Raw genomic sequence first — 23074 nt, 5'->3', positions numbered from 1 at the left:
CATTCAAATATGTAAAGCTAGGAAATATTGTATAAAATTTGTGCTATAGAACATACATTTCAGTAGCATTTTCTCAGGTACAGAGGGGCTCCATACATAGAAACTTGTGTGATATGTTTATTTTATGTTCAATTTTTGGTTATGTCCACAATAAAGATTTCATGAAACATAAATGTATAAATAGAGTGAAGGAGGGGAACAAAAGCCTTTATAAAATGCTAAACCTTTTAGTTACAGCCAAATAAGTAGGAGATGGAAGGGCATATGGTCTTATGTCACTAGGCTCCCAGGCTATCTACATAAATTTGTACATTGTGTTCATGTTTTATCATTTTCATAGTACATGGATCTGCCCCCAAAATATCCTCTTCTGCTGTCATGCCCACAAACTCCTCCATACCTCCTGTTCCATTGCACTCTCTCTGTACCCCCTAAGGTCACCTTCTGCTATGATATGTAAACCCCCCTCCTCTCAACTTCCTGCATTTCTGTTTTCTTCCACCTCCTATCTCTACAGATTTCTATCTGCAATTATAGAGCAAGTTAAAGCCAACAATTATAGAGCAAGTCTCAGCCAACAATATATTAACCACAGCTATGATTAAGTTCGAAAAGACAGAGTACACAGATTCTCCTATATTTCTCAATTCTCTGTTTCTCTAACACCTAGAAAATATGCAAGAATAGGAGATGAATAAAAATATATAAAATCATGAATATCCTATCCAAACACAAACAATAGCTTAGGATGTTTACGTTTACTGGTTAAAAATAAAAATTACATAATTTGACTGGATAAAAAATAGAAAAACCCTTCGCAAATTATGACATTAGTACATAAGAAATTTTGTATATTTCATGTCATTTTACTTTACATTAAGTTTTGCCTTACTTTCTAAATGGTACAGTCTATAGAAAATATTAGGGAATAGATTATAACAGTGCACCTTTAACAGGGTCCCTATCTGGGCTATTGAATTAAATGAATTTTCATAGGGAAAATATGCATATACTTTCACAAGGAAAATTATCCCTCAGAAAGTATCCACTCATATCTACTTCTGCTATTTAGTAGGGATGTAGTCAGAGTATGTTTTTGATATTTTTTAACCTGATAGTCACACAATTTTTCAATTTGTTCTTCATATTCATTTTAGTAAAAAAAATTATAAAACACATTTCAATGTTTTAATGTATACTAATTGACTTAGGAGGGAAAGTTATCAATGTGGGCCTCAGTTAAGATGAAAGTTTAGCGTAAGTCATGATATTTTAACACAGGGCCCTGTGCTAAAATAGCATGACTTGAGGTAAAATAGCCTATCTTAAAAGTAGCCCACATTGATAATGAACACACACCCCTACTTATGAACACACACCCCTACTCTTTAGAATCTGCAACCTTTCTGACTGTATTACACAGAGACAGATGCATAATTTATAAATGATATATGAAATTATTAACCGCTCCCCAACCTAACTTTAGGAATGCTTTCATTTAATATAAGAAGAATTATGTACATAAGCTTACATACATCCCGGGAGGGCAATTTCATATAAACCTATGTTTCCATTTGTGGAAAAGTCTTTTAAAATTGCCTCCATAACCTGTTAACCAGGATTTCAGTTTAGTAAATTAAATTAGACAAAAAATCCTGATTAAACAGTGCCTCTTATCATAATGGTAATTCTGCTGCTCAGATGTGTTGTTTTCTTGTATCTTTGCTAACGTATTGTATGGTATGATTTCTGTATTAACTTGGAGGGGTACACAGTCCATGGGGAGGAGGAGCATATTAAAAAAAAAGATAAAAGGGTGTTGCAAGAAATAATCTGCAACTTAAAATGACTTCTGGAAAGTGATCAATACAATTTCAAAAGTACAATTTGTTCAGACACTGATTCTTCTCCTTGTCTAATATAGTATGTTGCAGGAAAAAAAACCCCAAATTTATGCATGATCAATGCAGCAATAAGAATATTATTGCAAGAACTGAGCCTAGAATTATTCACATCCAATGCACTTTAAATAGATGCAAGCAAACTGTTAAATTGGTTGAAGCCAAATCTAGGAAGTAATGTAAAATATCCTTCTAATATCATACTTCGGTGAAAGAACATCTGTAGAGACGGAACACTTTGCTTAAGTTACTGTAGCTGTGAATCAGCCTGTTGCTCACTGTGACTTTTATTTTTAGTGGGGTGGGCAGACGAGCTAAAATATTTTCAGTTTTCCATGTTAAAATAAAAACATGCATTTCAATTACTTCGTATGATATTGCTGTGCTTAGTATAAAGTTATTTATATGTTCATGCTAGAATTGCCATAACCTTGCCCTACTATTCAGCCTGATAAAATCTGGGAGAGGTAAAGCCTCCAGCCAAGTAGTCAAAAAATCTTTAAAAAGTCTTTAACATTCTGTGTTAATTATTGCATTTTGGGAATTAGCCAGTGAATTAGATAAACCCCGGTGTTAGATTATCTTTATTTTCGTTGAACTGTCAAAGTGCTGTTTTGGCAGCTAACACTTCCTAACAAGTGTTCAGTCTGTCAAAAATATCTTTTTATATATTCTTCTTTAGGAGCTGCAAACCAAATAGCTATGGTTAATGTGATGTATACAGTTCTGCTTTCAATGAATATAATGCAGTGCTTTCATCCCTTAGCTGCATAAAATAAGCACACTGCCTAAAAATGTTAACCTGCTAGGAAGAAGAATTAATGCAAATTCAAAGTAATCCTACCTTTGTACACTCTGCAGATCTTCAAGCACTAAAGTACTGTATCAGTGTCTTTATAAAAAGCCTTCAGAGCTAGACCCTTCTCAGCAACTGTGCAAACTGTAACAGGTGAAGGGGAAATGAACTGGGTCTTTACAAAGTGAGAAAAGTTAAGTTATAGCTCCTTTTAACTTTTTTTTACTTTTTGGAAGGTAGCCTATTTCCTGGAATATCTGATTCACTGAATATTTCTTTGCCATCACCATGTGGTTCACTTAACCATAGAAAGCTAACATGACCAAAAAAAGAAAAAAAAAGTGGAAGGGTGTGCATTGAAGCATAGATGTATTGATAATGGAGTTTCTCAGGCTTTTTTTTTCAAGTTAGGCAAATTTAACTGGTCAAAGCCTTCTCAGTTCCTTTGTTCTCATTTCTACCGTACCACAGCTCCATCTTCAAGTATTTCACAGAGCTGGTTTGTTCCTTTGCATGAAGCAATGGAAGGCAAGGGTTCCCCCCCCCCCCCCCTTTAGGTTACTCCATAAAAGTTACACTGAACAAGTATTATGCAATTCTATTACAAAAGATGCAAGGGGAAATTGTACTTCACAGGGCCATAATTAGTGCTTCTGTTTCCGCTCCCCTTGCCTTGTCAAGGCTTTGATTCAGTTTTACTCAGTTTTGTCCAAGGGTCATTACAGATGTCTACCGATTATTAGCATCTTTCCTTGTTGAACTGAGATGATTAGCAAATTAAAATCTTGGGATCCCACTTTGCATAGTGAAAAGTATTGGGAATGATTAGCAAATGCTGCTAATTGCACAGAGATTGGTAAGCACCGATTTATGCTCAGCATTTCATAGTTAGGCAACCTGTGCAGCATTGTACAGCTCTATAGTCTAAACAGAGCATTTATTGAGCTATTTCATTTAAAAACCTGGTTAAGGCAACCTTCCCATTTCCATCAGCAAAGTCTTACAGCTATTGAGGTCATCAATTAAAAAAAAATGTTTGTTAGTGACCACAAGAGATCAGCCATCCTAATAATAGAAGAATAGACCAATTGGGCACTGGGAGGGAGAGGTGAAATTAGTTTGGTATAAATGGCCAGATTTCCACAAACTGACGGATCAGTTCACGCAACTTCTTTTTGACTGGGGGGGGGGGGGGGTGAATAGTTGAAGAAATTCAAATCACACTTTTTGAAAAAGTACATATTTGTCAAAACAATCAAGAAACAAAACAAAAGATTTATCATGGATAAGAAAAGATATCTTTTGATATCTAGAAGACATAGGAACCACAGATTTCCATTACTGTTTCTTGCTTTTAACTAGTAATTCACTCAAGTATATACATACTGGTCATGCACTTCTGCCAGTTTTGAGATACACAAAAAATTATTTCTATTTGAAGATGGTACAGGTATGGATTGGAACATTGATACAACTACATAACTGCTATAACTTCTTACAGATATATATTTTTTTACTTCTAAAACTTTTACACTTGCAAGAGAAATGGAAAATTAGCTAAAGCAAATCTTTTAATTTTAATCCAGATGATACACTATGCATTTTTTAAATAAACACTCTTACTTATTTAAAAAAAAATCTTTCTCTGCAAAACCAGCTTTTAAAGGGCAAAAAGTAGGCAGTAGTCGATTGATTTCGATCATTAGGCACATTTTTTTTCATGGACAGAACCCTTAAAACAGAGCATTATGTTTAAAACATGAAATTGTGTTGGGGAAGGATCTTAAGAAGGGACATTGCTCAGAGTTCTACTTCATATAATTGTAATATTGATATATTTTAACAAGTCAGTGAGAATACTGAATCTATGGATAGATGATAGACCAACGTTAATACTCAGAGAGTGATCCCACTTTGAATTCTAGTGATGAACTTTATTCCACCTGTATGATGGTCCAATTAAGCTAAATAATGGTGAAATAATTTATATTTCTAAGCAGGTTTTGTTATATTCAGGATGACATTTTATAGAGAACATATACACTTATGTGCCTTTATAAAATAACCTAACTAAAAATTCCCATACAAATGGGAGGAGTGGAGGAGTGGCCTAGTGGCTAGGGGTTAGGGTGGTGGACTTTGGTCCTGGGGAACTGAGTTTAATTCCTACTTCAGGCACAGGCAGCTGCTTGTGACTCTGGGCAAGTCACTTAACCCTCCATTGCCCCAAGTATAAATAAGCACCTGTACACAATATGTAAGCCACATTGAGCCTGCCATGAGTGGGAAAGCACAGGGTACAAATGTAACAAAAATAAATAAATAAAATATGTTCTAAGACTAGAGTAACTTTCTGTCTGTATGTGATAATAGAATTTGGTACAGAAGTGCATTTTACAAAACATATGCATAAAGGTCAATACCACTCTACTCTACCTATTGTCCTTCCCCTGGATACATCTACTCCTTTAGAGTATTTATTTATTTATTTATTTATTTATTTATTTATTTATTGCATTTGTATTCCACATTTTCCCACCTCTTTGCGGGTTCAGTGTGGCTTATTTTTACACACGTTGATTTCTGCATGTAAAGGAGTTCTTATAAAATTAATTTATACCTCAAAGTACATGCGGTGCAAGTCAGTGTGTACTTGTATAATAGGTGTGATCAGGGGTAGAGTTTCTTTATGTATTTATTTATGAGAATTTATTTACCACTTTTTTGAAAAAAAGAATCACTCAAGGCAGTGAACAGCAAGTGTAAGTTGAACATAGGCAATAGAAAATTACAACAGTAAATTTAAATAACAGTACATAGCATGACATAAATATACTACTTACAGTGCTAGCACAATACTCAGGAACACATTTGAAATAGACAGCATAGGGTTTAAGCAAAGGTGGAACACATAGACAGGTAAGATAGAGAAACAGGAGTTCAAAAATAAAGGGACTAATTTAAATAAAGTTCCATAACAAGTCAGAAAGGTATATGAAAATGAGCTCAGCTAGGTTAGAAGTGAATAAGCAAGTCCTGTTACTGCATTTTCAGCCAGTGTTAATCCATATGGACTAGATTATATAAATAATGCCATAAAAATCTGCACAAAAAAAAACACCTAAGCGGTTTATAGGATATGCCTAGCACACATTCAAGTGACTAAGTTTAGTCACAGGTATTTACACCAAGTAAAACTTCGCTTTAATGCCAGTGACTAAGTTAGGCACTTCCCCTACTTTGGTTCTGCTTTACCCAACCAGACTCCTTACACCTTCTCAGTTACCACTTTTAGGGGCAGCAACTGTTTCTTATACCAGCCTCTGTTTATTCTGCCTTTCTAGGATCCCAATCTCCTCCAAGGGTCCAAGTGGGGGTTCAGGTAACCAAAGACCCTGAATTACCCACTGTAATCCCTTTTATCAACTCTGACTCCTCCCTATCTATCAATCGTTACACAAAGTACTATTCCTCTGCAATTCATTTCCAGAACCCACCCCCTTAGGCTGGATCCTCACACCTCCCATTCCCCCTCCCCGAAAACTCAGGAGAATTCCTATGGATTCCAACCTTAATAATACACATTTTAAATTGGATATTACACTACCAATTTCAGGAACAACAGTTGCTTTCTTTAGTTCTATCTCAGTAGCAGACTATGGGCCTTTCCTCCAGGAACGTATCCAAACCTTTTTTAAATGCAGATACGCTAACCACTGTTACCACGTTTTTTGGTAATGAGTTTCAGAGCTTAACTATTTGTTGATTGAAAACATATTTCCTCTTATTCGTTTCAAATGTATTGCCATGTAACTTCATTGAATGTTCTCTAGTCTTAGTACTTTTCACAAAAATAAACAATTGATTCATGCTTACCCATTCTACACCACTTGGGATTTTGTAGACCTCTATCCTATCCCCCCTCAACCATCTCTTTTCCATGCTGAAGAGCCTTAACCTCTTAAATCTTTTTTCTTATATGAGAGGAGTTCTATCCCCTTAACCATTTTAGTTACCCTTCTTCTAGCCTTTTCTATTTCCGCTATCTCATTTTTCAGATATGATGAGCAGAATTGCACACAATACTCAAGGTGAGGTCACACCATGGAGCAATACAGAGGCATTATAGAATTTGTTGACTTATTTTCTATCCCTTTCCTAATAGTTCCTAGTGTTCTGTTTGTTTGTTTTTTTGTTGCCACCACACACTAGAGGAAGATTTCAGCATATTGTCCACAATGACACTAAGATCTTTTTCTTGGCTGCTGATACCTAAGGTGAAACCTAACTTCAGACAACTAGGATTTAGATTATTTTTTCTAATGTGCATCACTTTACATTTGTCCATATTAAATTTAATCTGCCATTTGAATACCCGGTCTTCCAATTCCCTAAAGTCTCCCTGCAATTTTTCACAATCTGCATGAGTTTTCTTTGAATAGTTTTGTGTCATCTGCAAATTTAATCAAATCACTTGTTCCCATTTCTAGTTAATTTATAAATATATTAAATAGCACTGGTCCCAGTACAGATCCATGGGGCACTCCACTATTCACCCTCCTCTACTGAGAGAAATGGCCAACACTACCCTATGATTTCTGTCCATTTACCAGTTCCTAATCCAAAACAGAACAATGCCTCCTATCCAATGGCTTTTTAAATTTCTTCTAATGAGGGAGTTTGTTAAAATCTTTCTGAAAAGCTAGATGCACTATATCAACTGGCTCATCTTTATCCACATGTTTATTTGTGTCTACAAGGAAATGAAGCAAATTGGTGAGGCAAGACTTCCCTTGCTGAATCCATATTTACTCTGCTCCACTAAACTATGTTGGTCTATTTGTTCTGTAATTTTATTATTTATAATAGTTTCCACTATTTTGCCCAGCACTGAAGTCAGTCTTGCTAGTCTATAATTTCCTGGATCACCCCAGAATCATTTTTAAAAATCGGCATAACATTGGCCATCTTCCAATCTTCAGGCACTATGGAAAGTTTTAATGACAGATTACAGATCACTAACAGCAGATCAGCAATTTCATGTTTGAGTTTTTCAGTACTCTGGGGTGTATACCATCTGATCCAGATGACTTCCTACTCTTTAATTTGTTGATTTGGCTCAGTATGTCTTCCAGATTCCCCAAGATTTCTTTCAACTCATCTACATTATCATCCTTGAAAACAATTTCTGGTACAGGTAGATCTATACGGACGCAACCATGAAAGTGGAAAGAATGACGGTGTCCCACAAAGTCACAGGAGCAGGAGAGGAGTGGAAACAGAATCAGGCTCTTCAAAAAACAGACCCAAGGTGTCCAACATTAATGCCAATTATTAGAGGGTGACTTTTTAAATCTAGACTGAAAGCCCACCTTTTTAACATTGCTTTTGACTCGTAACCACTTGTAACCACTCGCCTCCACCTACCCTCCTCTCCTCCTTCCTGTACACATTAATTGATTTGATTTGCTTACTTTATTTTTTGTCTATTAGATTGTAAGCTCTTTGAGCAGGGACTGTCTTTCTTCTATGTTTGTGCAGAGCTGCGTACGCCTTGTAGCGCTATAGAAATGCTAAATAGTAGTAGTAATAGTAGTACTGACTCAACACAGTACCATGTTTTGGCACTGAAGTGTGCCTTCTTTAGAAGTCTTGGTAAACGTGTGTGAAGATCCTTGTAGATGATATCTTTAGAATGAGCTGTGAAAGGTTATGGTCTTTAAAAAGACCTTTGTGAAGTGTAGCAATAAAATATCGCTAAATGGTGTGGCTTCAGGTGCTGCTGGAGTGCTGAAAAAGGTAAATCTCTTACATCTTCTTCAGTAAAGACAATATCAAAGCATTATGTCTCTCTGTTATGGTCTTGTCTCCCCCGAGTGCCCCTTAAAAGCTTTGATGATCTAATGGTCCCATGGATTCCCTCACAGACTTTCTGCTTCTGAAGAAGTTATTATTATGAGTTTTCACTTCTGTGACAACTTTCTCTTCATATTCTTTTAAACATGCATGATGGCATGCTAGGTGTGGTAGCCCGGCGATACTTCCTGTTTAGTAAGCGGTAAGCCCGCGTTGGGCTTACCGCCGCTTTGTAAAAGGGGCTCTAAGATTGTGAGCTCTCTAGGGTCACAGAAAGTACTTGCATTTAGTATATGTAAACCAATTTGTTTGTACCACAGAAAGGTGATATATCAAATCCATGACACTTTACGCTTTATGTGTAGGTGATGTGCAGCATGAACATCCATTTTAGAAAAACAGATGTCATCCGAGTACCTCAATTTATATGTTCAGGCCACTGTGCTGTCCTCCCTGGACTATTGTAATCTTCTATATGTATGATGTACTGAAAGATCAAACATGTGTTTACGAGTTCTCCCAAATACAGCTGTTAAATTCATTTTTAATACTTATCATGTGTAAAGAGTGATCCCATTTAAGTTTAAAGCCAAGACTAAACAAATAGTATGCCTCCTAGAACTGGGTAACTTGGCATTTCTGCATTATAGAGCTTACTAATTTATTGTTTCCAGTACTTTCTGGTATATCTACAGGAGTTTCTTATAAAAGCAGCTCAGATGGACCTTATTGCCTCCTCTTCAAAGGGAAATCCCTTTGCTGGCTTACTCTCCTGCTGGATAAGAACATCCCACGTCTGTGTAATCTGAAAAACTTTGTAACCACAATGATTCACAAGTTTGGGATGCCCCCTCACATGCTCTAAATATTTTTGAGTTTGTGGCTGGAGGCCAAGTTTCAAAGCATCTTGCTTTCAATGCTCTAACTCCTAGTATTCCAGTCCATAGCTCAAGCTACCTTTGCTTTAGTGCAGTGGGCCTGAGAATAAAGAAGGTTTACTCCTGCCCTGGCACTATACCACCAACGATAAGACTAATAGGTGCCAGGAGGGATCAACTACCCAGTCCCATTGCAGCTCCTTGTGATTCTGAGCAAGTCATTTAACCCACCATTGCCCCAGATATAAAATAAATACCTCTATATAATATGTAAACTGCTTTATGTACTAAAATTACACCAGCTATCATCAAAATTCTAACCAGTTTACAAATAATCATAGGTAGTTTTAAAACATAGAATCAGCTATAAACGTATAAGTGCAACAATATAACATTATAAATCTAAAAAATATGTTATTAGATTATAAAAAACAAGCATTCTAAACTTCATCAAACAAGCAGGCTTCTATACTTTTTTCAAAACTCTTTAATATCATTCATAAGTCTAAAAGCCTGAGGCAGTAAATTCTATAATATGTGTCCTATAATCAAACATACAGTGTACATGTTCCAATTTGCAAGTATTTTGTACAACGTAAAGACGGGACTTCCAGTAGACCTAATTCTTGATACTGCAGAAAGTATATAGGTTGATACTCTGGTATAGGGAAAGTCAAGGACAATGGTTGCTTCAGGGTACAAAGTTGGTGCTCTGTTCAATCCTCCCAGTGGACTATATAACGCAAGGCAGAGATTAATACATGACTATATGAATGGTATTGACTAAACTGTTTGGGCTTTTTTGAATCATGGACTGATATTCCAAGGGCTGCTGAGCACAGATGGCATCCACCAGCTAAAAAAGATTAAAATATCTTCTAGAGCAGAATGGCTAACCAAAGATAACTATAAACTAGGATTCTGAAGGATCATTAAACAAAGCCCTCAGAGAAATTAAGCACTAACCCTCAGATTTTATATAAGGTGCAGTGAGTAGCATGCTTCAAATTGTGCACATGCCCAGTTTACATGTGCTACTCAATTGAGTAACAAGCCAATCAGTTCATACCTAACCCTCCATTAACCTACGTGTTCTAGGCTGAAGTATAAGACCATGTATGCTTCCACCTTTACCTACGTCAGCACTCACTTGTGGAATACCCTGCCAAAATCAGTGAGAACGGTTCCAGATTACCTGGCTTTTAGGAAATTGCTTAAGACCTGCTTATTTGAGCAAGCCTACCCCAAAGATCCTGTTCGCCCTCGTTAATCTCAGGAAGCCACCAGTATGGACTGACACTGTTATCCTGGACTGACCCATCTATTTTTCTCTAACTTACTGTCCTCCTTAACCCTTTCCGTTTATTGTACCCTGTCTGTTTGTTATTCAATTGTTGTAAGCCACATTGAGCCTGCCAGAGGTGGGAAATTGTGGGATATAAGCACAGTCAAATAAATAATAAATAAATCAGTGATGCAACACAACAAAACTAAAGTGCGTAATTGACATAACACAACTCTTCTGCTGTACGATTCCCTAATGTGGCTGTGCCACATGAACTTTATCTTACCACAATATCACTTTGTATTTGTTTACACCGGAGTCTGCAAACGCCTCTCCGGTACTATGTAAGCCACATTGAGCCTACAAATAGGTAGGAAAATGTGGGTTACAAATGTAACAAATAAACAAATAATTGGTCGATAACAACCAATTATTGGAATTTATGGGTGCCTCTATTTTAGGCATATACTAAAAAGAGATGAACCTAAATTCTAACATGAGAAGCTGAAAAGGGGGCATGGTCATGGGAGGAGTGTGGGCATGTTGGGGGCGTTACGCGAATTTAGGCACATTGTTATAGAATTTGGGAGAACACGCCTAAAGTTAGGTATGGGTATTTACATCAGGTTTTCAATGGTATAAATGGCTGCACCTAAATGTAGGTGTATTTCTCGGTCCTATGTACTATTTTATACACCGCACCTAAATTTAGGCATATTATATAGAATAGCGCTAGGTGCTTTCATTGGACATGCCATTTACTGAATCTGGCCCTAAACGCTTCAACAGAAATGTGAAAAAAGGCACTATCTGTAAAGTCATATGAACTAGTGTCCACTGTATAGGACATAAAATCCTAGATCTAGAGGTAGTCAAGGAAGAGCCTTACTTAGATTTATTGGTGGTTAAAGAGATATGGCACTTGAAGAGCCATGAACAGGATATACTGGCCTATAATCTGTTCAGGAAGGATGAGGGAGGAAGAAAGAGAAAAGAACTGTTGCTAAGCATAAAATATAATACTAAAGAAACAGAATTGTAGGGCTTAGGAGGTAAGGCAAAGACATTGTGGGTTACATTGGAAAGGACATGAAATGACTACCGTATTTATATTATTGCGTTATTCATATCTCTTTCTCAGACACAAGAAATGGAGAGATTTAATAGAAGGCATTCATAACATTGATATGAAATGGGAAGAGCTGTTGCAAAGTGAGTTCTTTCTGCTGGATGTTGATTAAAACATCCCAGCTGTGATATTATCTAGAAGTGGAGAGACCCTCAATTACCTGCCGGAAAAACTGCTCTGGCAACTGGCAATGGAACTCACATGGGAGACAGTGATACTAGATCTGATGCTTATGAATTATGGAGAATCATTCTGATGACAAAGTGGATAATCATCTGGTATCTAGTAATCATCGAATAGTGTGGTTCAGTATTAGAGCACGGGCAATGATGGACCATTCATATTCAAGGTTCCTAGATTTCAGGAAATTTAACTACATAAAGATGGGTTGGAGAGTTCTCAAGGAGTCAGCTAGACAAGAAAATGTAGGGGAAAGTGGGAAAGAGATGGGGAAAACAGAAAGGAGATATTAGAAATGTAACAATACCTTCTGTTACAAAAATAAAGGTAAAAGGAAAAACTATGGTTTTCTAAATAAATAGGTGAAATGTAAGCTTATTCTTCATACACTAAAATAGATCATAGGAAGAGGAAGACAGGCTACAAAGTAGTCAGGAGAGCAAAGATACAATGGAAGAAAAAGTAGTTAATACATGTATACCTTAGAGGAAAGGAGAAACAGGGGTGACATGATACATACGTTCAAATGTTTGAAAGGTATGAAACCGCAAATTAACCTTTTTCAGACATGGGAAGGCGGAAGAACTATAGGACATGAATTGAGGTTGAAGGGGGGCAGACTCAGGACTAATATCAGGAAGTATTTTTTCACAGAGAGGGTGGTGGATATGTGGAATGCCCTCCCATGGGAGGTGGTGGAGATGAAAATGGTAATGGAATTCAAACATGCATGGGATAAGCACAAAGGAATCCTGTTTAGAAGGAATGGTTCCGCGGAATCTTAGCAGAGATTGGGTGGCGACGCTGGTAATTGGGAAACAAAATGGAAGCTGGGAAGACTTCTACGGTCTATGCCTTGATTGTGACTGAATAGATAAGGATGGGCTGGAGTGTAAATTTTAAGGGGCTTCAACGTTAGCTCCAGAACTTAGTACAAGAACATCTATGGTCTGTGCCCTGAGAAAGGCAAGGACAAATCAAACTCGGGTATACATATTGTGATAAGTATGAGGCTGTCCTATCTGGGGTAGGCCACTAGAGGGCGCTAGTAGGAGAATAGGTGGAGGTCGCTAGGACCGGGGAGAGCCCTGGGATGTCCACAGGTGTGGGAGGTTATGGGCTGGGTCCTGTGTAGCTAATTAACCACTTTTTACCCCTCCTGAGTTGTAAAAAGAAGAGAGGTGAGCTAGCAGCAGAAGAAGAGAGAGCCCCTGGAATATACTGGCTATCCTATGGACTTGTGGTGGACTGTGTGTCCAAAGGAGATCAGCAGGCTGAAAATCCTGGGGTAAGAAGTCCCTAAAGCATTAGTGTTTGACTGTGTGTCCTCAGTACTTATAGGAACTGTGTGTTCAGTGAAAGGACTGTGTGTCCAAAGAAGAAAGGACTGTGTGTCCAGAACTGTGTGTTCAAAGAGGGGACTGTGTGTCCAAAGTACTGAGAGAAGCAGGCTGCAGAGCCTGGGGTTGAGAGTCCCCGAAGTATTGGTGTAGTACTGAGCCCATGTATATGTGTGGGGAGGCTCAGTGTGAAGATCTATGAAAGCATAAAGTATTAAGCTAGACGAAGTGTGCCCAGGGGCTGGAATAAAGAGTTGCCTGAGAAATATGCAGTTGGTGAGACCTGTTTAATTTGCTGAGTGGGAACCAGGTCACCCTGAGTGAGAAGGGGTAGCACATTAATTTGCATATGATCTGCATATTGAGAACTAGGTCACCCTGAGTGAGAAGGGGGATATCACAATATAAAGTATCACATACCATGTAAATGAGTTTATCTTGCTGGGCAGACAGAATGGACCGTACAGGTATTTATCTGCCATCATTTACTATGTTACTGTGTTACAATAAAATGGCACAATAAGGAATTTTTAAATATGCTAGTGACAGAAGGAAATGGAGTAGTGGCACTGTGAGGCTCAAAAGTGAAGGAGAGGATTATGTAGAGAATGATGAGAAAAAAAGGACCATTTAACAAATTTATATTCAATGTTCACTAAGGAAGAACAAGGAGTAGGACCCTGAAACACAAACAGAAACAAAAAGATCAGTGAGGTAAATGATCAGAGCATTATAAGTAAACTAAAATAGATATAGGAGTGGATAGGATACATCCAAGGGTAAGGAGGAACTTAAGGAAATTCTGATGATTTTGCTGCCTGACCTTTCTAATTTTCCTAGGAATGAGGAATAGTTTTGGAAGACTGTAGATAGTTTTTCATCAGAAAAATGGAAATAAGGAAGAGGCAGAGAATTACAGTCTGAACTTAGTAGTAAATAAATTGACATGCTGGTAACACAGTGGATAGCACAGTTTCTGGAATCCAGTGAATTACAGGAGCTGAGGCAATATGGTTTTACCAGAGATATAGGTCTGATCAATTTCATTGACTCGATGTCTGGAGAGTTGGATTCTATGAGAACACTACATGAAATGTACTTGGATTTCAATAAGATCTTTGACAGTTTGCACAGAAGACTAATAAACTGTGTACCTTTGGTATGTGCCATAACTTGATTGGTTTAAAAAAATGGTGGAGTAAGAAGGACAGTGCTAAATGGAACTCACCACAAGAAAAGAGGTATTAGCAGTGGTTGTGCTGCTCTCACAATGCGTATGTGTGCCTTATTTAAAAACACAGCTAAACCATGCCAACATCCAAATGAAGACTCACTTTCTTCATTTCCAACTGCTTGTTGCAAATAATTTTTTTTATTTTATTTTTTATTTGTTGCATTTGTACCCCACATTTTCCTACCTATTTGCAGGCTCAATGTGGCTTATAGTATCATCAAAGGCGCTTGCCCAATCGGTTGATAACAGATACAAGGTTGTATAGTGATCGAATGAGGTATATGTGGAGGATCGGAAGGGATAAAGATTGCATGATGTCCAGTACGATCATTAGTAATGTTATGTTCCTGGGTGAAGTGGTTTACGTTGGGTCATTGGGGTAGGCCTTTTTGAAGAGGGTTGTTTTTTTAGTGATTTCCTGAAGTTCAGGGGATCATGGATTGTTTTCACCACTTTTGGGAGGCCATTCCATAGTTGTGCCCTTATGTAGGAGAAGTCGGATGTGTGAGTTGTTTTGTATTTCAGTCCTTTGCAATTTGGGTAGTGAAGGTTTAGGTATGATCTTGACGATCCAACTCTGTTTCTTAATGGTAGATCTTTAAGGTCTATCATGTATCCTGGGACTGTGCTATATATAATTTTGTGGACTAGAAGGCAGATTTTGAAGATGATCCATTCTTTGATTTGGAGCCAATGCAGCTTTTCTCGAAGGGGTTTGTCACTTTCGAATCGTGTTTTGCTGAATATCAATCTGGCTGCTGTATTTTGGGCGGTCTGGAGTTTTTTTGTGAGTTGTTCTTTGCATCCCACGTAGATTCCGTTGCAATAGTTTGCATGACTTAGGACCATTGATTGTATTAGGTTTCAAAAGGTTTCTCTTGGGAAGAAAGGTTTTAGTCGTTTGAGTTTCCACATTAAGTAGAACATTTTCTTTATTACAGAGTTTACTTGAAACAGTTAGCTGAAAGCAAGAATTCTGCCCAGGCATGATGAGTTCTTGAAGCTGGATATTGATCAATCTGATGACAGACTGCCAAACAGAAGAGATGGAGTCTGAATTATTGCAGAGATGAAATATAAGCTTTCATGAAAATAAATTTCTAAGTGGAAAAATGCAGGGTTCAATGCAGGAAGGATATAGTTTCTTGTAAAAGGATACTGACCTCTGATGAAAAAGAAGATTGTGAGGGAGTGAGTAGTGTAGGGGCAGGAAACATTCCCTCACTGATGCATTTCAGACCCTTTTCAGCAGATGGCGCTAGTCTGTCAAGGCGGATGCTGAGGCTGAAGCCACCTGGCAGCAGGTGGCACTAGGCTACAGAGGCTGAGTCTGAGCCAGAGGGGTGGGGCTCGGGCCAGGAGGGAGTTGCAAGCCCTCAGGCAGTACAGATCAGAGTGGCCCTCATACAGAGGTCCCAAGGAGAAAGCGAGAGCAGAAGGACTCGATACAGAGGTTCAGAGAAAAGGGTAAAGAGGACGAGTCCCTCAAGAGAATTATAGCATGCCCAAGGTAGGAGGGCCACATTTTACAGTGCTTACTTAACCTGTGATGGTAGAATTTGGAGTAGAGACCACATGGAAGATATACAGAATACAAGTAGAGTACTAGCAAGTGTGAGCTAATTTAATTGGGCTTCAGGATACCTAAGACAAGGAAGTTTCTTTTTGTGTGAAATGAAGTCATACTTAAAACCTGCCTGTGTTTGCATCTGTGACAGTAACAGACTTTTGGTAGTTTGTTCACAATAAAGTACTTTCTTTTGGTTTACCTTGTCTGCTGCCTGTAACTGTGAAAGGTCCATGCCTGGCCGCTAGTCCACACTATCACAAAGATACTTTCTCAAGGGATAGAGAGGAACAGAGAGCTGCGGGCATCTCCCTTTTGAGCCCAATGGAGATTTTTGTTATGCAGTGAGGGGTGCAGAAAATATGCATAAGACTAGGGGTTAAGGAAATGACCAATAAGATCAGAGCATGGTTTTGGGAGGGATGAAGCCAGAACCTGGCAGGTTTATCAGTGATTGGAGGAAATGGATCATATACAAGAAGTGACCTATGGAAACAGAGATCATATATCCTACAAGGAAGCTGATGATAGCTTAAATCATATAACACAAAAATAATAAATGCAAACAGGCACACATAACTTTCAGGGCAGGACAATGGTATATGTCAAGGCCAACTTGTCTGGCTGCTATAGGTATTTTCCTCCAGTCTTCTAGGAAGAGCTATGTTTTTGTGCTTCCTGTTTATGTTGAATGGGTGTGTATATTTCAGTGGCTCCTGTTTTTGGGTGTGTGTTGTCCTTACTGGCCCTACTGTGGTCAACCCACAGAGCATAATGTTTATTTGCCCTGCCTCTCATCTGGTGGTGTGCTATCTAGAAGTACAAAAGAATTGTCATACTGGGAAAGACCAAAGGTCCATCAAGCCCAGTATCCTGCTTCTAACAGTAGCCAATCCAGGTCACAAGTACGTCTCAAAATCCCAAAACAGTACAATACATTTTATACTGTGTATCCTAGAAATAAGTAGATTTTCCCAAGTCCATTTTAACAATGGCTTATGAACTTTTAGGAAGATATCCAAACCTTTTTAAACACCGCTAAGCTAACTGCTTTTACCACATTCTCTGGCAAAGAATTCCAGAGTTTAATTAAACGTTGAGTGAAGAAATATTTTCTTTGATTCGTTTTAAATTTACTACTTTGTAGCTTCATTGCATGCCCCCTAGTCCCCTTTTTGGAAAGAGTAAACAAACGATTAACATCTACCCGTTCCAATCCACTCACTATTTTATATAACTCTATCACATCTATAAGTACATATTATTCTCATGTTGTCCTCTTACTTCCAGTGCAATTGCCTGTGCCATACCTTGTGTTCTTGTCCCTGAGATTCCAGCCTGTTCTTGTTTCCTAGTTTTCTTGTGTGCCATGTCTTGTAACTTATGTTCCTATTCAATGGCGCTCCTGGCCTGGATGGCACCCGGGGCGGAGCGCCGATGTGCCCCCCTGGGTGCAGCGTGCCCCCCGCTAGATGACACCTCCCCCCGTCCGGCAAAATGACACCCTCCCCCCGGGTGCACGCCACTGGGGGGGTGCCGCGGCGTGCACCTGCTCCTCCGAGTTCGCTAAACTTTGTTCGTTCACTGCAGCTCCCCCTGCCCTGGAACAGGAAGTAACCTGTTCCGGGGCAGAGGGAGCTGCAGCGAACGAACGAAGTTTAGTGAACTCAGAGGAGCAGGCGTGCGCCGCGGCACCCCCCAGCGGCGTGCATCCAGGGCGGACCGCCCCCACCGCCCCCCCTTGGTACGCCACTGTTCCTGTTACCCTTGACTTTTCTGCTTTGAGCTCTTGCTTGGACATTTGCAAGGCTGAATTCTGCTTAACTTACCTGTTATACTAAAAGCTAGTGCTGTTTGAAGCTGCTTGTTTTGTTAAGGCTAGTGGTATGAAACTTGCTTCTAAACTATTGTATACTATGGGGCCATACTCCCTTTTTGTATACCTTCAAGGAAACCCCTTCCTAGTACCTATGTCTCAGCTGAGGGTCCAGTGACAGTGTGACACAGAGATCAGTCCTTTGGACTTACACTTTCCATCATTTTTTGTATGTGATATATGGAAGAGCAATTTAAAATGTGCTTACTTTTTGTAGATGATGATAAAATTTTTAGCAGGGGAGACATTTTAGAAGGTATGAAAGACAAGAGGAGGAAAGCTTGGGAATAGTCCAGAGTTTGGCAGTTAAGATTTAATGCTGAAAAAAAAATCAAGGTCATGCATTAGGGCTGCAAAAGTCCAAGGAACTGATATAGTATAGGGATCAAATTGTGTGATCAATGCAACACCAAGATCTGGGGGTAATAATATTTGAGGAACTTAAAAGTAGCCAAGCAGGTAATTAAAACTACAACAAAAGCCAGAAAGATGATTGAATGCATAAAAAGAAAAAATAGCCAGCAGAATAAAAGAGGTAATATTACCTCTGTATAAGTCTCCGGTGAGACCTCATTGGGAATACCGTGCACAATTCTGAAGACTTCATATTAAAAAAATATATAAAAACCATGACTGTTACAGCATTCTGCCATGGGAGGGCTGTTAAAGGAGCACACAAAGGCAAAAGTACTCCAGATGAGATTTTATGGCCAGGTTGTGCAACAAGTTTCCTTCCTCACGATCTTTTGGGATTTTGTGAGGCTGTTAAAATTTATATGTTTTAATCGAGCAATTTGTTGAGTTGAATGGAAATTGTCAGGTTGGAACTGCTGTTTAATTTTATTTCAGTTTGTTATATGTTGTACTGTTAATTCTGTAACTCATTCTGGGTGCTGTCGGGAGGACAGACTAAATAATGGAATTATATCACACCAGAGATTTATACAGAAGCATTATCACCTAGGGATGCACATTAATTTGAAACAATATGGATAAGGCTGCCAACTGGATCCAGATTCGCAGAACAGGATTGATCCATTCCTGGATTTACCACAGTGCATGCTGGGACTTCTAGTCTTGCTTTTCTTAGGGAATGCAATGAGAAAATCAGAACTATAAGTCCATGCATGCAACAGGATAAACCCAGGACTGGATCAACCCTATCCTGCAAATCTGGATTTAGTTGGCAGCCTTAGACATGGGGAATGCCAATGATATTTCCCATGTCTTTTTAAAAACCAAAACAATAGGAAAAATCCTAAAATCCTCTTTCAGTAATAAGTGCACACTGTTATTCTGATAGTATGTACTATTGTTCAATACCTTGCACTATTTATCAATAGGCACATTACAGAGTAATAGGGCACACTTTTGAGCAACATTGATAGTGCCCTACTGAGCAAGTGTCTACTGCTGGAATCATCCCCCCCCCCCCCCCCCCCCATGGGGAAAAAAAAAACAGAAAATCAGTCAATGACAAAACAAAGAAAACAAAAATTGATCTGCATGCCCCCGCTATCACCTCCTCTTTTCTTCTTTCTCTTCTTCTCCCTATGAACCCAAGCCCCTGTATGGCTTTTGCTGACACCTTGTCTATCGGGTTACCTTATAATCACTAGACACAATCATCCCTTTCATGCACAGATCTTCACCCACTCTACTGTAGCACTCTCTTGGGTTTTTACAGCTCAAATGCATGTTTGTACTCTTTTTTTTTTTTTTTTTTGGATTAAAAATCTTAGCTGTCAAACTGTAAATATGAAATACAAAAAGAAAAAGTTAAAATTACAAAAAAAAAAAAAAAAACAACGGAATCTGAATGGAAAAAATCAATATTTTTTATTGTAACTTACCAGTTCTGTTATTTACATTTTACTGTTAGAGAGGCAATTGTTTTATTTTTATATTACTTTTCAACTGGGTAGCATTGTCCTATTTCTTTGTGCTTCTATCTAAATCAGAACTAGGGCTAGTATTTAGTTTAATTAGCCTTCATTCACAACTATTCAGAGATTCCTCCTCTCCCCCCCCCCCCCCCACCTCCTCACTTATCAAGTCTGGTCACTGCAGTGACACTTCTTGGCTAGAGGCCATACACTAGGGTTATTTCTGGACCTCTACAATCGTGAACCTGGCCTCTAGATATCACCCTTAAGCAAAAGCCAAGGCACCATTCTATCTACTTAGGGCTAGATTCAGCTCATGAGGTCCAAAATCAGGCATCAAAAATAATTGGTGGTCAATGCTGTCCTATAATGGGCACTCAAAGATGAGCACTCATTGCAGAATAGCACTGAGTGCCAGTTTCAATGTCCAAATTTAGGTGCCAGAGTTTACGCCTGCTGAAACCAATTGTAATTCCCAGCATCCAATTTGGGCGTATATCCCCAGTATCCTATAATATTGTGCGCAAATTGTAAGAATGCGCATGGCCCACTCATGGCCTTCCATGGCCACACCCCTTTTTGGGTTGCGTGCTATGGGATTTGAGCACACATTGTTATAGAATAGTGCATAGGATGATATGCACCCAAATTTAAATTGGTGCTGACTAGTGCCAATTAGCACCCAATTATTGGCATTATCCCCCAGATTCTATATAGCACGCCTAGAGATCTGTGCTGAAATCCAAGTGTATTCTATAATAATGTGTGCAACTTAATTGGCTTAACAAGCTAATCAGTGTTGATAACAGCACTTAACTAGCAATAATGAGCACTAATTGGCAATTATTAGAATTTATGCACACAACTCTATAAGTGTATTCTCTAATGCAGTGCACCTAACTTCTAATCCGTGCAAGCAAAAAGGGCCAACGTTATGGGCAAGGAAATGGATGTTTCATGTGTGTTCTGAAATTTACACACATTTTTATAGAATATAGCCCTCTGCACCTAAATCTACATGCTGGGATTTATGCCACGTTTTTATTGGTGTAAATGGAGGCATGTAGTTTTAGGCACTGGGATATCAACTAAGCAAATTCTATATACCACGCCTAAATCCAGGCGCCGCTTATGGAATATGCCTAGGTGGAATTGTTTTTTCCACGCAGTTTTCAGGCTTCATATATGGAATCAGGCCCTAATTGGCTTATTAGTATGTTGATTTGTACTCAGTTGTGGGCGCCTTATTTAGAATCTGGGGGAAAGGTATATAAACCATGTCTACTTAGCCATCCTCATCCAGGGAGCAGCAGATTAGGTTCAGGCATTAAAGGGATGGCCTTCCACATAGCATTTGAGCCACAGGGTCAGCTAAGCCAAGTACAATAACTTTAAAATTATCAGAGCAATTCTTTTAAGGTTCACATAAAGAATGAAATCTAACAGTCAAGATAAATGTATCAAATTGTTCAGGCTCACTGGGAAATAGCACTTGATTTATATTTGTAAGTACAGTAGCTAATATATTATTAATAAAAGAAATCAAATCAAATTTCAACTGCTCAGGGGTCTCGATAGCATTTTGCTTTCAGCATTTAGCAAGGTATAGCTGTATATATTTCAAGCTTAAATGCATAATTCCTTGGTATATCTGTATTTCATAAAAATATATTTTTGTTCCACTGCTACAATATTGTATATATATCTTTGAAGCATAAGAAAAGATTTATTCACCTCTTTACTACAGATTTCATGCAGGAAAAAAGGCATTGTTGAGCCTCTTTGCACAGGAATGTGATTTGTAATTATGGAAGTTACATTACAGGCAATTTGTAAATTTGCAGGGAGCTTGGAATTTCCTTTTAAATATTTGGGGTCTGCAACAGGCTCAGCATTGTCAATAAGAATCCACCTAGGGCAGCAGTATTTGGGGGAAGGGGAGTAGCAGCATGACAGAAGACCATCTCACTACCCTTTCTTTACCTCCATCCTATTTCCAGCATTTCCATCTCCCCTTCCACTTGCCACCACCACTGTTATCTTTTGAAGCTGAATCTGCGAGAAGACTCACAAATAAAGATTACGACTCAGTACTAATACAGGGCCCCTCAAATGAGAGGAGGGGTACAGGATGCAGCAGCAATTGAGCACAAGCCTGTGATTAAAGGTGGTGGTGGTGGTTAAGGCCCAGCGAGAAGATAAGAAGAAGGTTGAGATGCTGGATGCTGGACACAGGGGGAGGGATTGGGAAGGAGAGTTGAGATGAGATGTTAAATTGGGAGTAGATACAGAAATGGGAGATGATTGCCGCATGTAGAGTGTGGGGAGAGAAAAATGGAGATGCTCTCCACTTAGGATGACAAAGGGGGGTATGGAGGGGAAGGAGAGATGCTGGACTATAGGAGATGGAAACAGAAAGAGGAAATGCTAGTCCCGTGAGCAAGGGAGAGGGAGGGGAAGGGATGAAGCTGGATACCTGGGGGGTGGGGGGGGGGGTAGGGAAAGTTAAGGCATAATTCTTGCTACTGGGTGGGCTACAGAGGGGAAGGAGGGGTGCTGGCCACCTGGGGGTAGGGAGGGGAAGAGAAAATGATAGGTATCAGGAGAGGTATGGAGGGAAGGAAGATGCTGGATTATGGTAGGGATGCCCTTCTGAAGATTCATCTAGAACCTTGGTCTTCACTCCCAGTCCTTAAGAGCCACCAATGAGTCAGGATTTCAGGATATCCTTAAAGAGTATGCATTCAAGCAATTTGATTGGTTACCACTCCCATTATGTGGAAATATCTCACATGCACAGTCATTAGGGATATTCTAAAAACTGGTCTGTTGGCTGGCCCTGAGGACTAGGAGTAAAGATCAAGGGCGTAGAATATAAGGTGACTAACAAAACAAATAAATGACTGGGCAGCTATTGCAAATGCTCATAGCCTAAGCAATGAAGTTAAAGCTCTGCAAGCTCTAATGGAAGAAGAAGATTTACAAGAAGCAGTGATACTGTATGCTTATGTTTATACATATTCTTATGCTTATGTTTATAGCTATAATGCCCTACTTGATAAATCAAATTGGTTTATATGCACCAAAACAGTAGGTAAAGTGGCCAACAAAGAAAAGGGGGAGAAAAAAAAAGATGCTGGAATAGG

Source organism: Microcaecilia unicolor, chromosome 4 (genome assembly GCF_901765095.1).
Source record: "Microcaecilia unicolor chromosome 4, aMicUni1.1, whole genome shotgun sequence".
Taxonomy (NCBI): Eukaryota; Metazoa; Chordata; class Amphibia; order Gymnophiona; family Siphonopidae; genus Microcaecilia; species Microcaecilia unicolor.
This window is presented reverse-complemented; position numbering follows the sequence as displayed.